This window comes from Eptesicus fuscus, chromosome 7 (assembly GCF_027574615.1).
Source record: "Eptesicus fuscus isolate TK198812 chromosome 7, DD_ASM_mEF_20220401, whole genome shotgun sequence".
Taxonomy (NCBI): Eukaryota; Metazoa; Chordata; class Mammalia; order Chiroptera; family Vespertilionidae; genus Eptesicus; species Eptesicus fuscus.
This window is the reverse complement of record NC_072479.1, coordinates 102,661,766-102,679,097: the sequence shown is the minus strand read 5'-3', so window position 1 is coordinate 102,679,097 and position 17,332 is coordinate 102,661,766. Positions and strand designations below refer to the sequence as shown.

General features: G+C 47.7%; 1 protein-coding gene across 1 annotated transcript in view; it reads right to left on the bottom strand.

Annotated features, from left to right (window-relative positions):
- The window catches only part of TNRC6B (trinucleotide repeat containing adaptor 6B), a 206,037-nt gene extending 195,446 nt beyond the window's left edge, over window positions 1-10,591 (bottom strand). The window contains exon 1 of the mRNA XM_054719553.1: window positions 10,466-10,591. The gene's annotated coding sequence lies outside the window, so the exon portion shown is untranslated. The remainder of the gene's footprint in view (window positions 1-10,465) is intronic.
- Between the last annotated feature and the right edge of the window lie 6,741 nt (window positions 10,592-17,332).

The following is a 17,332-nucleotide window of genomic DNA, read 5'->3' as shown; positions in this document are numbered from 1 at the left end:
GGTGCACGGGTAGTGGCCGGCTGGTTTGCCCTGAAGGGTGTCCCAGATCAGGGTGGGGGTTCCCTTGGGGCGTGGGGCGGCCTGGGCGAGGGACCTGTGGTGGTTTGCAGGCTGGCCACGCCCCCCGGCGACCCAAGTAGAGGCCCTGGTATCTGGGATTTATTTATCTTCTACAATTGAAACTTTGTAGCCTGGAGTGAAGCCAAGCCTCCTGCTTGCTCCGTGGTGGCAGCCATTTCTGTTGGGATTTATTTATCTTCTATAATTGAAACTTTGTAGCCTTAAGCGGAGGCCTGGGATGGCCAGGGTGTGCGGAAAGCTTGGCTTCCTCCATTGCTGGGGCAACCCTAGCCTCCTGCTCTCTCCAGCTCCGTGGCTGCCACCATTTCTGTTGGGATTTATTTATCTTCTATAATTGAAACTTTGTAGCTTGGAGTGGAGGCCTGGGCCTGCCAGGGTGTGTGGAAAGCTTGGCTTCCTCCATCGCTGGGGAAACCCAATCCTCCCTCCTGCTTGCTCAGTGGCCGCAGCCATATTGGTTGGGGTTAATTTGCATACTCGGTCCCGATTGGCTAGTGGGCGTGGCTGGTGGATGTAGTGGAGTGATGGTTAATTTGCATATTACTCTTTTATTAGATAGGATACCACTGGTGTGCTAGTCATTCTCCACATACTGTCCTAAATATGCTGCTGCTTCATGACTCTGCACAGGCTGTTCCCTCTGCCTGAAATACCTTTCCTTCAGGGCTTTAATGGGAGTGTTTCCTCCCTTGGGAAGGCTATCTTGACCTCCAGTTGTGTTGATGACTCTCTTTTTCACCTTTGCCACTTCCCTTGTACTGTCTATTATAGTACTTATTACACCAAGTGGCACTCATCTGGGTCCATGTCTGCCTCACCCACCTGGCTGTGCACTCCTTAGGAGCAAAGATCTCCTCTCATCCCATCCGTATAGTCCTAGCTTGTAACACAGCATTCAGCACATGATATACTTCAAACGTTCAGTGAAACTGTAGGTATGTGAGTCCCCAGCATATGAAAAGATTTTTAAAGAAATAACCATTCTGATCATTCCTGCTAGTAAAGATTAAAAGGATACTCATTAAAGTCTACAATGACTAAATAAAAATTTCAGACAAATTAATGTTTTTAATTTCAATCTTCTTTCTGTAATCTTAAAATGTTTACCCATTACTAAAGAAAAATATAATCTGGAGATAATTTAAAAAGGGAAGTCTCTGCCCCCAGGCATTTAATTTATTTAAACCATTATAATGACTAAGGATTTTTAAAAACTCTATTTTTAGTTCTCTTTCCTAACTTCATTTGAAAAACACTTATTGAGGACCTACTATGTATAACCTACAGTGCTAAATACTGGTGCTACAAACATGAACAAAACAGACAGGGCAGTTTTATTCTCGTAGCTATGGTCTAGCAGGGAAACGATATACAAATATTTAATTACAATTGTATTAAGTGCTCTGAGTGTTTGAAAGGAGCACATCTCCTGGTCTGGGCTGAGGGTGACTATGAAGTCACTAAAGAAGTAACATATAAACTGAGCTCTGATCCTTGAAGAAACATCAACTAAGGTCAAGGTGGGAGGCTTAAAAGTCAGGGTGGGAGGCTTACAGACCATAGGAATAGCAAGTGCCAAGAAGAGACCTTGAATGGGGAGGAATATGCATCTCAAGAACCAGGAGGATCAGTGTGCAACCGTGCAGGCAGCAAAGGGGAGAGTGGCATGAACGGAGGCAGGGTCTTCACTGGCACCACGTGAACAAGACAGACCAGGTACTTGTTCTAATGAAGTTTCTATTCCAGAGAGGGGATAGCAGGGTCTGGGAGACTCAGTAACTGTTTAAAGTAGGGAAGAAATATGATCAGATTTATACTTGTGGGTTTTTTTTTTTTTTTAGATTTTTTTAATTGATATTTTTTAGAGAGAGAGAGAGGGAAACATTGATGTGATAGCAAACCATCAATCAGCTGCCTTCTATATGCCCCCCACCACAGATAGAGCACACAATCCGGGCATGTATCCTGACCAGAAATCGAACTGGCAACCTTTCAGTGCACAGGACGATGCCAAACCAGCTGAGCCACACCAGCCAGAGCTATATTTGTTTTTTAAGTAAATGTTTTACATTTGAAGTATAACATATAGAGAACAGGTATGTAGATTTAAAAGATTATTATTGCTGAGGCAGAGAATTCCATACTTACAAAAGAAAAAACTGAGGTTCTGCAAAGCCAAGTAATTTATTTGAGGTTATTTACTCAAACATTTGAGTGCCTACAATATGGCAGGTACAGTACAGCATGTTTGGGGATGCAGAGATGAATGCAACAGTCTTGCTCTTAAGAAACTCACAATCTAGTAAAAGAAACAGATCTTGAAACATGATACAGTATAGTCCATGTTAGAAATGAGTAAAGTATAGGGGAGCAGAGAGGAATTAAATCTCTCTAGGAAGAATTAATCATTTCATCATCTCTTGATAAAGAGGCACTTTTTCCATACTATTATAGTAGTTGAATTTGCAATCATTCCTGTGCTTGGGACATAGTAGGCACTCAAGCAAATGTCTGTAATATAAACCAACCTAGGACTTTTAACCCCTAGTTCAGTGACTTTCCAGTAATCAACTGAGCCCCTAACTCTGGAAGAGTATGCATTAATTCCAAGGAGCTCTTCTTTTGAAGCTGCTTTCAGAGCCCGCTCACAAACCACAACAGAAAACAAGTCTCATTAAATTAAAGCCAAACCTCATTTCTGACCCAGCCTGAAAATCCATAACAAGATCTAAGCATAGTTATTTAAAAGCAAATCTTCATTCAGAAGAAATGTTCCTATGAAGACAGTATGCTATATACTACTTCACATGCATGATCTCTGTCCTCAAAGGACTTATATTTTGGCCTTGGCCAGGTAGCTCAGTTGATTAGAGCATTGTCCAGATACACCAAGATTGTGGGTTCCATCCCTGGTCAGGGCACATAAAAGAATCAACCAATGTATGCATAAATAAGTGGAACAACAAATCAATGTTTCTCTCTCTCTCTAAAATAAATTTTTAAAAAATAACTTATATTTTAGTTTCTAAATGCAACGTAGCATTTGTTCATTTATTTAAAACTAGAGGCCTGGTGCACGAAATTCGTGCACTGGGTGGGGGGCAGGGAAAGTGTCCCTCAGCCTGGCCTGCACCCTCTCGCAGTCCGGGGCCCCTTGCTCCTTACCGCCCACCTGCTTGCTGCTCCTTACTGCTCAACTCACTGCTCCATGAGCCCAGCTGCTGGCTGAGCGGCACTCCCCCTGTGGGAGCACACTGACCACCAGGGGGCAGCTCCTGCGTTGAGCGCCTGCCCCCTGGTAGTCAGTGTGCGTCATAGCGACCGGTTGTTCCACTGTTTGGTCAATTTGCATATTAGGCTTTAATTATATAGGACTAGAGGCCCTGGTGCACGAAATTTGTGCACTGGGTGGGGGGTGTCCCTCAGCCCAGCCTGCACCCTCTCCAATCTGGGACCCCTCGAGGGATGTCTAACTGCCAGTTTAGGCCCGATCCCACAGAGATCGGGCCTAAACCGCAGTCGGACATCCCTCTCACAATCCGGGACTGCTGGCTCCTAACCGCTCACCTGCCTGCCTGCCTGATTGCTCCTAACCACTTCTGCCTGCCAGCCTGATCACCCCCTAACCGCTCCCCTACTGGCCTGATTAACACCTAACTGATCCCCTGCCGACCTGATCGCCTCCAACTGCCCTCCCCTGCCAGCCTGGTTGCCCCCAACTGCCCTTCCCTGCCGACCTGATCTTGCCCCCAACTGCCCTCCCCTGCTGGCCTGATCTTGCCTCCAACTGCCTTCCCCTGCCAGCCTGGTTGCCTCCAACTGCCCTCCCCTGCCATCCTGATCTCACCCCCAACTGCCCTTCCCTACCGGCCTGATCGCCCCTAACTGCCTCTGCCTGCCTGATCACCCCTAATTGCCCTCCCCTGCAGGCCTGATCTTGCCCCCAACTGCCCTCCTCTGCCAGCCAATTTGGTTCTGATTGGTCGGTTTCTATGCCAGTCAGCGTCAAAAGCTCCGCCTCTTAGACAGCCATTGGCTCCTCACACTTCACCCAGATTTGGTTCTGATTGGTCGGTTTCTATGCCAGTCAGCATCTCTGGGCCTATCAACAGGTCCTGATCAGAAAGGTGGGGCTGATCATCAGCCCCGGTGGAGTCCTGGAGAGAAATGGAGGCACAGCTGCTGGCCAGGCCCAGAGAGAAAGAGAGAGGCAAGTGCTGATCAACAGCTGCCACAGAGGCTACGGATCAGACCCTGCTTCTCTCTTCAGGCCTCTCTCCGGGCCTGATTCGCAGCCCCCTCAGCAGTCAGTGCTGGGTCACCACGCCTGCAGCCATAGCAGTCAGTGCTGGGTTGCCACGGCAACCCAGTGCTGACTGCAGGACTGACTTCCAGTTGGTCAAGCCTCTGGTCATGATGGACCCAGGGTTTTTATATATTAGGATAGTTATAAATTGCCTATTACAGGCCAGGTCAGGAGCTGTCTTAGGAATGCAAACATGAGTAAAATAAAAGTCTGCCTTCAAGGAACTCAATTCACACTCTCTTGAAGGGAAGCTGATAATACACACCCCAAGATAATCCGAGCTGTTATTCAACAGGTACACACAGTGGGAACATACAGGCTGTGTACAGATTCCATTGATTCTATTTCACTAGGCACCTATCCCTATTGGTCAGTGCCCATGCTTTATCAGTTGTTAAATATTTTAATATTATTCCTGATTACAAAGCAAACTAATAAATATTATCAGTAATTGCTATATGAAAAAATAGTGACACAAAAAATTAATGTTAAAAGGGTTCAGGGGAGATGTTGAGAACTGAAAGTATAAGAATGGTCTTGGGATCCCCAGGGTTTCTCAGCAAGGAAGGTTAGCATATTTGGAAAAGGAGCTGGCTCTAGATAAGGGACACAGAGTTATCTAAAGGCCAGTGGCTGGAAATACCCAGGTATAGCCCTCCAACTATATTGAGCATATGGTTTAGAGGTGTGCTGTCCAACATGGTAACCATTAGCCACATGTGGCTACTTAGAACCTGACATGTGGTTAGTCTGAATTGAGATGTTGAAAAATACACTCCAGATGTCAAAGACTTAACATGAAAAAGGGAAGATAAAGCATCTCAATTTTTTTTTACTGATAACATGTTCACATAATAGTATTTTGGATATATTGAAGTAAATAAAAGTAAATAAAAATCAACTTTACCCTTTCTACTATTTTTAATGTGGCTGCTAGGAAAGTTAAAATTACCTACGTGGCTCATATTTTTGGCTTGTATTCTAAACTATCTGGACAATGGAACACCATTGAAGGTTTCCGAATTTAAGTGCCTGGGGTAGATTTGGAGAGGGGGCAGGAAACATCAACAAAGATTAGTGTGCGGGCAATCTGTAGGGTCAAGACACTAGAGGCAGTTGTCAATGTCAAAAAGTAGTAAATGTCAAAGGGTAAGCAGACTCAGCTGGAAAGTGTACATTGTCTTTGGAATTTCAAACTGCGTGGAGAGAGGAGGAAGAAATCAAGAGCAGGGTGAGGTGAGGGAAGAAGAACAGCTGCAAACGCTGACCCGATCTGGATAACCAAGGTGCACTGCTCAGCAGACTTGGCAAGCTCAGCTAACAGTTTAGGTTAGATCTAGTCTGGCTCAGTGGTAAGGGCTTCCAGGCAGAGGCACGATTCAGAGGGAGAACAGGATCGGGGTCCTCTTCAGCAATTTCTGATCTATCTCTACATGGCAAGACCTCCAACAGTGGAGTCAAGTCCCAGAGAAGGTAGGAGAAAACAAGGTTACCAGAAACTACAAGATAGCAATAAATTATAAAATCAAAAGCCCAGACACAACACAGCCAACAAACACTGGGAGTTTGCTGTACGCCTGATTCTTGGCTAGGCTCTGGAGACATGAGAAACAAAACAGACATGGTCCTGAATCACAAATTGTAGTGAGAGCTAAGAAAAAATAACAGGAGCTCTGAGAGATCTAATTGAGGGTGGGTGGAGGTAGTGGGACGAGGTCTGAGGAAGTGACAATTTAATCTGAACCCTACCTTCAATGGTGTTCCATTGTCCAGATAGTTTAGAATGCAAGTCAGGTGGGTGAAAACAAGGGAGAAGCAGAAGGTTAGGGTTAGGATAGGGTTAGGAAGCAGGGAGGGAAGAATAGCCCAAGCCAGGAGAATGGTAGGTACAAAAACATTGAGGCTGAAAAAGGCTAGGGCAATTCAAGGAATTGAAAGACCAAGTAGAGTTAGGTCAGAAATGGGGGTGGGTTACCCAGCTGGTGTGGCTCAGTGGTTGAGCACTGACCTATGAACCAGGAGGTCACAGCTGGATTTCCCGTCAGGAAAATGCCTGGGTTGTGGGCTCAACCCCCAGTGGGGGGTGTGCAGATCAATGATTTTCATCATTGATGTTTCTCTCTCTCTCCCCCTCTCCCTTCCTCTCTAAAATAAAAAATAAAATATATGTATATATATTTTGTTTTATTTTAAAGAAAGGGGGTGGGGGGAGAGTCGTAAAATAAAATCCCAACAACCTGAGTGCAATGGGAAGCCATGAGGGGTTTTGACCAGAAGAGCAGACCGATCCTGATGGGGTTCTAAATGCTCCAACTACCTACGCTCCACTCAGCCTAATGAACCAGAGCTGGCTTGGCAGCAAGTGGGCAGAAGCCAGAATTTGTAGCTGAGTAGCAGGACACCAGGTCTGGGATAAGAATTTTTATAAGGCCCTCTAAGTGTTCTGGAGTTCCAAGTTTGGGAGAAGGATGGCACCACTGAAAATTACAGAAAAATCTGATGAAAGAGCTGGTTTGGAAGGCAAAGTTAAGGCCTAGCTTTAACACAGTGAGTATAAAGGAGTAATGAAGAATTCTAGCAAGTAAACAGGGATGTTGTCTGGATTATGGAAGGGAGCCAGGCATAGATATGCAGGTTAACATTTTTAGGGAGCAGGAGAAAATAAAAAGAAAACAAGGACAACAAAAGGAGCCCCAGCCTGATCCTTAGTGTTTATCTCTGGAACTGAAATCAGGAGAAAATGTATCAAAAGGGATATACCATGTCCCTAGCTGGTTTTGCTCAGGGGATAGAGCGTCGGCCTGTGGACTAGAGGGTCCTGGGTTCGATTCTGGTCAAGGGCACATGCCTGGATTGCAGGCTTGATCCCCAGTAGGGGGCATGTAGGAGGCAGCCGATCAATGATTCTCTCTCATCATTGATGTTTCTATCTCTCTCTCCCTCTCCCTTCCTCTCTGAAATCAATAAAAATATGTATTTTTTTAAAAGAGATATAGCATGAAAGAGTTGGGATGTGGGGTGCAATATAACTGTTCGGTATCCTAGTTGTGGTGGTGGTTACATAAATCTATACATGTGTTAACATTTATGGAACTGTATACACCCTAAAAGTCAATGCTACTATATGTTATTTTTTAAAATAAAGTAAAAAATGTAAAGGGGCTGGGGACAGTGAAAGGACTGACTGCTGAAGGGAGACAGAAAAAGATGTTCTGGGAAATTTAACCATTAGGTAATTGATGACCTGGGAAAAGCCTTGGTGAGTGGTGAGGTCGGGAGCCAGGATGTAAAGGTTCAAAGGATGACTGAGTAGTCAAGGGAAGCACTCAGTATAGCCTCCTCTTGTAGAACTCGAGGTGAAAGGAAAAGCAGAACGGTACAGCAGCTCAGATAAGTACACCTGGGAGCTTTAGCAAACTGGCAGAGCCAAACGTCCAAGATCAGACGTTGTTCCATTTAAGTATTCTTCTAGAATTTGCATTTTGCACATGAGCTATTCACTTTATTGTCCCATTAAACTAAAACTGCTAAAATGAATCCGAAGTCATTACATTTTTAACTCTGCTCCTTAGTCAACTAACATTTACTGTGCCCCTACTATGTGCCAAGCACTGTGCTAGATACAAAAGTTCCTGGTCCCTGGAAGAGGGCACAGGACTAATCATAACAGTAAGGTAGTGAAGCGGAGATCTGAGCAACGGGCTCTGAAAGCCTTGACCTCTAATTAAACACACTTTAGTTATCTTGATAAAAAATAAAACAGGGAGGCAATAAAAACAGCACAGATGCGCTTTGGTACAAATGTTCTTAACTTTTAAAGCTAAGAATGAGTTTAACATTAAGTTCTTAAATTAGGTAGGTGCAACCTAATCATCAGTAGCATTTCCCTTCACTATTTCTCTCTACTTTCCAGTGCCCTTTCCATATTTCTTCCTCTGGATAATTTAGGGAGCAAAATGGAACAAGCACGGGCTTTGAAACCAGACAGACTTGAGACTAAATCTATGCCCCTGAACTTCCTAGCTATGTGGCTCTTGTAGGCTCCTTTTCTCATTCATAAAACAGGCTTGAGTAAGATAAGGATTAGAAAAGAGTCCTAGACAGTTTGGCTCAGTGGACAGAGCACCAACCTGTGGACTGAAGGGTCCTGGGTTCGATTCCGGTCAAGGGCATGAAGGGCATGTACCTCAGATGCAGGCTCCCTGGTCAGGAGCATGTACCACCAGAGGCAACCAAAGTGTCTCTCATCAAACTGATGCTTCTCTTTCTGTGTCTCTTTCCCTCCCTCTCACTCTAAAAATCAATGAAAAATATCCTGGGGTGAGGATTAAAACAAACAAAAATATATAGAGGCTGGCATAAGGGAAGCATGCAATAAATGTGTTACTACCATTTGAACAAATGACACTGTTCTGATTTTGAACATTTCTAAGTGCTTCCTTTTGAATGAGGACAAAAATTCTTTTGTTTCAAGGGTATGACATTTATCTGCTACCTTAGAAAAGCAGCTTGGAAATGTCTTCTCCTTAAGTCCTATCACAAACTATTCTGCTCAAATAATGTTTGGGACAAGCACTTTAAAAACGGTCTTCTATGAAAATATAAAGGTGTCCCAAGTGGGACAAGCCAGTCGGATCTGCATTCTGGACACTTGCCTTCATGTAGGGGACCTACTGCATTCATATCCCTCCCACCACCTACCTACAGCAATACTACACTCTGCAAGACAAAGTGCTAAAAGTTCTGCTTTTTAAGAGGCATTTACATAACACTACCAGAAGAATAAATACCGTTTCAATACCAAAATCACCAATGCTTCACCAAATCAAAGGAAGCTCTCAACCTAATGAAATTCTCCACAAAGATGAAGGAAACAGCCTCCATTGTTAAAACTTTCACAAAACGCTAAGGTGTACACCTTATTTCTATATGCTTAACTGCTTGGTGGGCGCAACTAAGGAGGTGTGTGGTTTTTTTTTTCAATGCCTATGGAGAAACCTCTCTTGACAAATGTTGTTGTATAATTTTGCTTACGTTGTTATACAAACGACCAACTTGAAATTTGCCTTATCCTCGGCTCAATCTCTAGCACAGATGCTGAAAAGCAATACAACAGCCAAAACATGAGAAAGCAAGGAGTCTGAAAAAACCCAGACTGGCACCCTGTGCCCAGAGAACTGAGGATGGGCTGGTCCTTGACGCGCCCACAAGAGGCTCCCGTTACTGGGTGTCTACAGCCGCTCTAGTGCATTGAGCCCGCTGTGGGCTGATGACCCCGCTGTGGGCTGATGACCCCGCTGTGGGCCGATGACCCCGCTAGTCTGAAACTAAAGGGCGCCGGACCACTGGAAGGCAGAAAACATTCCTCGGGCTGTTTCATCTAATGTTATTCCCCTCGTTTCCTCTAGGAAAGTCTGACTCGCCTGTCGAAGATGGCCACACACGCAGGGCTCCGGGATGAGGGGTGAAAGGGTGGTACCCTCGGCCCGGGTGAAACGGGGGAACCACATTCACTCCGTCATGCAGGTCCTGCACGCAGACACGGACCAGGAGGCTCCGAGGCCTGACGCCTCTCCGACACGCGCCTCCGCGGGCCTCGGCTTCCCGTCGCGACCGGGACCCCTCCCTGCCCAAAGGCCCCCCAGCCACGGGAAGCGAACCCGACTTGGCCAGCCCACCCGGAAGCCCTCCCCAGCTCACACCTGCCAGCGCGTGACGCCCACAGCCTCGCGCCCGTCCGACCCGGCCCTGCCATCCCCGGCGCCCCTTCCCTGCGCGCGGGACGTCACCCGCGTCCCTACCCGCCCCCCCGGGTCAAAACCACCGGACGGCCGCCCCCTCGGAGCACGCGCTCCAGACCACCGCCCCCGCCGGGCCCCGCGCTCGCTCACGCCCCTCCCGGCCCTCTCCCCGCCGCGCTCGCTCACTCGCGAGGACTCGCACGCCCTGCGCCTCAGCTTGACAGGCCTGCCCGCACCGCGCGCTCCCGCGGGCGTCCTCGCCCACCCGGCCGCCCGGTTCAGACTCGCGGTGTGCGGGGGAGGGGAAGAGCAGCAGTGGCCGTCGGTCCTCACTCACCGCCGAGCAGTGCCGGTTCCGAGTGCGCGGCGTTCCGCTGTGAGGCGATGCGCTGCGATGCGCGCGGTCCCCGCTCCTCCGCTGGCTGTGGAAGCGACGTAGTAGGGGGACTGAGGAGAACGGGGGTCAGTCCCTCCCGCTTCACCTCCCAGAAACACGGGGACCCCAGAAACTAAAACAAAATAAACAAACTTTCCCCTCCGCCTCCCTCCCCCAAAACCACAACACAAACACTCTGGGGCCCGCCCACAGCCCCACTCCATTGGCTGCAGGGAGGATGCCTCCGGCTCTCACTGGCTGGCTTTTGTGTTTGTCAAGCTAATGCTCCGCCCCTCCAATTCCTCGCCGCTGCCGTCGCCCCTCATTGGCCAAGTGCTTCCCGTTTGACGAGCTAGGATTGGCTGAACTGCCTGCGCCAATCATTGGGGGACACACCCCCTTAGCATCCCAGAGGCCGCTTCCACGGTCGCCGACCAGGAGAGGCGAAGGGGAAATTAGAGCATGATGGCGGCCGCGTTCACTTGGCGCAACCATCGTCTTTTTTCTTTTTTCTTTTTTTTAGCTCATTAGTGCCTAGCCCTCGCACAGTATCCCCTAAGTCCCTCTCTCCGTCCAATACTGCCTAGTAACGGAATGTATACGTGCCGGCTCCTTGATTTATCTTCGCCGAAGTGCTGAGTGCGGGCTGGTTGTGCGTCATTGGACTGTCAGAATGTCACTCGCTAGTCAAATCTTCAAACTATTGGTGGAAAAGCAAGAAAGCCCGTCCAACAACAAGGGCCAATGCCATTGGTTTGACTCCACTGAGTTCTTTTCTGGTACCTTATTGGGCAAATAAGCGCGTCCGTCAGATCTGGTATTCACTGCGCTAGTTAATTGTTTACTAGGGAGTTTGGATGAATTCTGGTCCTTTGGCCTGTAGTTGACGGTAATAATGACTATCACTTATTGGGTGCTCACTTTGTGCCAAGTACTGTGCGGAATCCTTTACAGGAATTATCTGGTTAAACCTGTGAGTTTTACAAATTCTCTAAATTTTACAGATAGGAAACCAAGGTGCCAGGGAGGTTGGGAAACTTGCCCAAGGTCACCCAGATAGAAAGTAGTTGGTGGGCCTGGCATCGGGGCCCTAGAACTGTCTGACTCCAGAGCCTTCTCTCTTTTCATTGTACTTTAGTGCCTCTCTCTTAGCCAGAATTGTACCTGTCAGCCAACCCAACATCTTAAAAACATTTCGTTCAGAATTCAAGTTCTTGAATCAGTTTCTAGAAGTTGGGAACTAAAAAGCTATGGAGAGGTTGTCATTGCCTCCACCACAGCCTCCTCTCCAGGACCCATTCCTCCCACCCTAAAATAAACAATCCTGGTGCTTCCTGACCAAAAGCCCATCTATCTCTATGTCCATCTTCTCATCTTTATAAATGGATATTTCTACCATCCTTGTGTGCCAAGCCTACCTCCTCGACCCCCACCCTATCTTTGGAGAGAGTCCTCAAGAGCTGGAAGCAAGGAGAAAGAATACATTGCTTAGAAATAAATAATTGATTGCATGCAAAGGGAACAGCCCTTCGGCTCCTGGGAAGCTTCCAGAGTTACCCCTGATGCTGTACAAGATGTGTGCTCCTGGCTCGTGGCCAGTGGATTCTTTTTCAGTGGCAGCTTACAGCGAAGTGAATCCAACATTCCAGCCAGGGGAGGGAAGGGTGCTTAGGACCCACTGCCAGAGAGCCAGCCCCAGCCTCTGGGACTGAAATGATCTGCAGGAGCACAGTGCTGGACTGGAGCCTGCATTCCGTCTCGAGTAATTAACATTTTACCATCCCAAATCCCCATCCTCTGTAGCTTCAGTGGGATCAGCGCCCTGGTTTCACTTCCTGACCCAAGCTGTTGTGTAACCTCATTGGCACTGCTTTAACAATAAAACAACCACTGTAACAGTAATAATGCTCAGCACTTACAGCCTTTCAGCGGAGGAAGACAAGGCATTTCACAAACATCAATTAAGGTTGAATGGCAGGTATTCCTAGGGCAACTGACAGCAGAAAATCGTGGGTCAAATTCTAATAAAGGTCCTAAAATCCTGAGCCCTTATAACCACGTGCACATACCCCATTGTAGCATTTCAGTTTGGGATTCTGAGCTGGAAACAGTGAGTGAGAAATGTTCAGGGTCCAAACTTCCTTGTCTTTATAGTTGGTTGGTTGTACTTACATTTTAACCCTTAAACTAGTACTTGGTTTTATAGTCGGACACATCAATCTCCCCCAACTACTTGTAAGTTCCTTGAAAATGAACGGTTTCTTTTTCATCTTCGCATCCCTTAAATTGCTCTGATTATTGAAGTTCCCCAATTAATAATGATTCAGTAAAACGGAACATCGCTGGAGGCAAGAATGACAGAACTGAAGCTGCCCTACTTCAGGCACATCCTGAGAAGGCAGGGTTCTTTGGAAAGGATAATAATACTGGGAAAAATAGAAGGCAGCAGGAAAAGAGGAAGACCAGGTCTGAGATGGATTGACTTCGTAAGAGAAGCCATAGGCATGAGTCTATGGGGGCTGAGCAGGGCTGAACCTTGTTGAGGACAGAACCTTGTGGATATCCATCACTCATTAATAGGGTTGCCAGAAGTCGGAGCCAACTCAACGGCATGTAAGGCATATAACACACACAAATGTTTATGGAGTCTGTTGGCACTGTTCCTGAGGTACAAAGGCTAAACAGATGAAGAAAACACCTCTGCCTTCAGGGATCTCAGTCTAGCGGAGGTGACCAGCAGGCAGGCAGATAATCACAGGGCAGGTGGTTTGAAGCACATGGGAGGGACACAGAACTTAATCTTGGATGGACAGGGATGGCTTCCTAGAAGAAGTGATATTTACAAGGAGGATGAAAGGATGCATTGTGGTTAGCTAGGCAAGAGACTGGAAATCTGTGATGACCGGCCACAAATGCTCTCTGGGGACAGGGAGCAGGATAGGAATATCCAGGAGTGACCAAAGCTGCTTCCTATAACCTTTGTCTTGGAGGGCCTTCAGCTCTCTGTTCACCTCATTGTATTCCCCTCCCCAGGAGAAAGCAGGAAGCTAGAAACCCTGTCATGCTTGCCCATTTGAGAATAAGAAAATAATGTTCAGATTAAGATTGCTGGTTGTTGTTTTTTTTTCCCCTGATCATAAAAGTAACACTGAGTAAAGATTTCAGACAATCCATAAAGTTTTACCGTAGAAAAGAAAAGCTCCCCCAAATCCCACTACTAAAACCAAACCCCGTGAAGCACACTATCCTCCCAGACTCTTTTATGAACAGACCCGCACATGGCTTTCTTCCCAACATCGGGATGTGGTTTCAGGGTCTTGTCTGCACGCTGAGAACTCTCCTGGCTCAGACCTGCAGTTTTGGAAGGAACCTGGTCTCACTTTCTGTACTTATGGGAGGGAAGCCAATAAATCAACCAAATATTTATCGCAGAGGATGATGGGTTTCCAATTCCTGTCGTAGCGAATGATAAATTAACCACCTGTTACAGGACTTTGGGGCTTGCTGGGCCTAGTGCAGAAACAATGAATGGCAGGAGGAAGGGGGAGGGGCGGGGCTGCTGGGCTTACTGCTCCAGGGCTTACTGGCATGCTTTGGTGGCTGTAGAGCAAGCATGTCAAACTCGTGGCCCACGGGCCTCATGCCTCATTTATTTGGCCTGTGGTAGCCTTTGAGTTTGACATGCTTGCTGTAGAGTCAGTCCATGCCTAGAAAAAGGCAGCCCAGGTCAGAGAATGACATGCTAGGGTGTTCTTCTCTGCTCTTTCTTTTCATTTCTTCTCTGCAAGTTGTTGGGGGGGGGGGAGGAGAGGGATTTTTGTTTGTTTCAAGCCCCCCGGCTTTGAGAGCGAAAAGACTCAGCTAGCCCCTCACACCTGTACGCAGGCCAAGTACAGTATGTTCTTGGAGTGCTGGACTATTCTTAGAGCTCTCTATATGTGTTGTTCTATGCAGCTGGCTTTCTGCTGGAGGGAAAGGCAGATTTAATGAGTGATAGCTGCCTTGGATGGCTACCAAAAGTGCTCTGAGCCATTCCAAGCAATAGGCCTTCCTTTTTTTCCCTTGAGAGAGTGTTCTGTGATCCCTGAACACATTGCATTGGCCTGGATAAAATCCAGTGCAACAGGAACTTCTGCGAATGATTCTGCATTGACCCACAGGCGGGGGGTGGCCTGGCCAGCTGGATCGGCGCCAGCTCTGGTTGCTGTGGTGCAGGAAAACTCCCTCTACCCTTCGCACTGGCCTCTCGTTGCTCTGAGACACTTGGAAGTGTTTGTAAGCATTCTTCAATTCTCCAAACCGATAAACATGGGAAGCTCCCTGCAAAGCAACCTAATCCAAAAAGACAAGGGGAACCGGGGACAGCTGATACTGCTCACTTGGGCAGTGGGTGTGGCCACAGCCAAGGCCAGGAGCAGTGGGGGAGGGGAGCTTTCTTCGGGGCGCTGATTATAGCGGACATGCTCATAAGCATTCATTACATGTCTGGTAGCATTTATTGTGCAACAAAGCCCTTGTGGCCGACGCTGAGCCACATCTAAGTCACCTCTCATTTCTTAAGACCACACTTCCTGAAAAGCTCCGGGTGAAGCAGCAAATGCCGAACCGTTCCTGTGTGCTGGCCAATGCTAGGCCCACAGGAGGGTCACGAGAGAACCAGGAGCGGTGGCTGTTAATACGAGCCACCCTTTCGTGAACACGTGCTGTGTGTCAGACGCCATGTGACGGCTTTACATGGATCCTGGCAGTTAATCTTCACAACAAATGTGGTTTCCCTATTTCCAGTTAGGGAAACCGAGGCCCTGGAGGGCTGACTAACTTGCCCCAGTTATTACCCTAAGGTAATAACCTTGCAGTTGAACCCAGGTAGTCTGGCTGTAAGAGTAAGCTCTTTTCCATGCTGCTGTGGTGCCCTGGGATGTCTGTCTTAAGAAAGCCACAGTGCTGTTGGGGAGACAGCCAGCCTCCCAGTGAACACAGCTTTTATGTCATAAAGGCTCTACGCTGCTGTAGAGCCTAAGACCATCGGAAAACACAGATATTTACGTTACGATTCATAACAGTAGCAAAATTACAGTTATGAAGTAGCAACGAAAATAATTTTATGGTTGGGGGTCACCACAACATGAGGAGCTGTATTAAAGGGTCGCGGCTTTAGAAAGGTTGAGAACCACTGCCTTATGAGCTCAACCCATGCCCTTTGCCCTACAGACTCAGGGAAAGGGGTGCACCTCTTCTTGGCTAAATTGCTTCATCTGATGGTCCTTCCTCCACTTCCTAATTGAGATCTGGCTCTCCTGCCACTCCCATCAAAATCATTGTCTTCCTACCTGCCTTTCTCCCTTCCCTCCTTTCCCCCTCTGCTTCCTTTTCTTGGCTTTAAAACACTGATCGGTGGCCATCTCTGCCATTGATGCTCGTTCATTCTTTAAACCTGGCTTCTAGCCCTAACTCTCCACTAAAACTCATTTCTCCAAGCACATCTATGACCTCTTGGTGGCCAAGATCCAAAAGACTTTCTCAGCCCTGGTTTCCATGGCTTCATCACTGTTTTACTCTGAGAATCTTCTCTTGACTTCCCAAAATAGCCAGCTTCCCTCCTACCTCTACAACTGTTCATGCCCTTTTTCGTACCACCTCTTTCTCTTAGCTCCTTCAAAGGAGTCTGTCCGTTCTTCTGTCCTTATGTCACCTTCTTCGAGGGGGGAGGGATGGAGGGGGGGGCGCAGGGAGAGCCACTGGGTCATTGTCCTGCCTTCACCTCTAAGATTGTGATTGTCCTCTCTCCATCTTCATACTTCCTTCGGCAGCCTGCTTGCTGTGTGACCTTGTGTAAGTCACGTAAACTGTCTGAGTTTCCGTTTCCTCGTTTCTAAAATGGATGTATTTATTATTGTAGACTCTAAGATAACGATAACACTTAAAATGTTTAAGCACATACTGTGCTGGGCAGGACCAGCTACATAATTTGTGGCCATGCAAAATGAAAGCATGGCGTTCCTTCTTCCAAAATTTTTAAGAATATCACGACAGCAATAGCAGAGCATTAAACCAGATGTGGGCCCCTTTGCCTTCTGAGCATGGGCCTGTGACACCGCACAGGTTGCATGCCCAGGAAGCCAGGCACAGAACTATACCTGTACTAGAGGCCAGGTGCACGGATTCGTGCACGGGTGGGGTCCCTCAGCTTGGCCTGCGCCCTCTAGCAATCCGGGACCCCTCGGGGGATGTCGGACTACTGGTTTTGGTCTGAAACTGGCAGTCTGACACCCCACGAGGGATGTAACAGTGTCAAAGTGGCAGGCGGCTGGGGAGGAGCCCGAGCCCGGCCGGGCGCCCCGCCCCTCCTGCTCATCGCAGCCTTGCTGCCACTGGGTAGTGCTGCTGCAGCCACAGCTGCGCTTGCCGGCCATGAGCCCAGCTTCTGGCTGAAAGGCACTCCCGCTGTGGGAGTGCACTGACCACCAGGGCCAGCTCCTGCCTCGAGAGTCTGCCCTCTGGTGGTCAGTGCACGTCATAGTGACCGGTGGTTCTGGTTGACTGGTCGTAACGGTTGCTTAGGCTTTTCTATATATAGATTATCTTATTCAATCCTTATAACCATCTTATGAGGCAGATACAGATGAGGAAACCAAGGCAGAGAGAGGTTAAGAAACAGTCCAAGGTCACAGTTTTTAATTGGTGGAGTTGAGAAAAATACCACCTGCCCGGTGGGCATTGTTGTGAGATCCACACAGAGAAGGGCAGGTCCCTCCCAGGGAACCCTCAGGAGGACCCCCTGTGTCCCCTCTGTGGGCCACGTCCACTCGCTCCGTCCTCCGTGAGTGT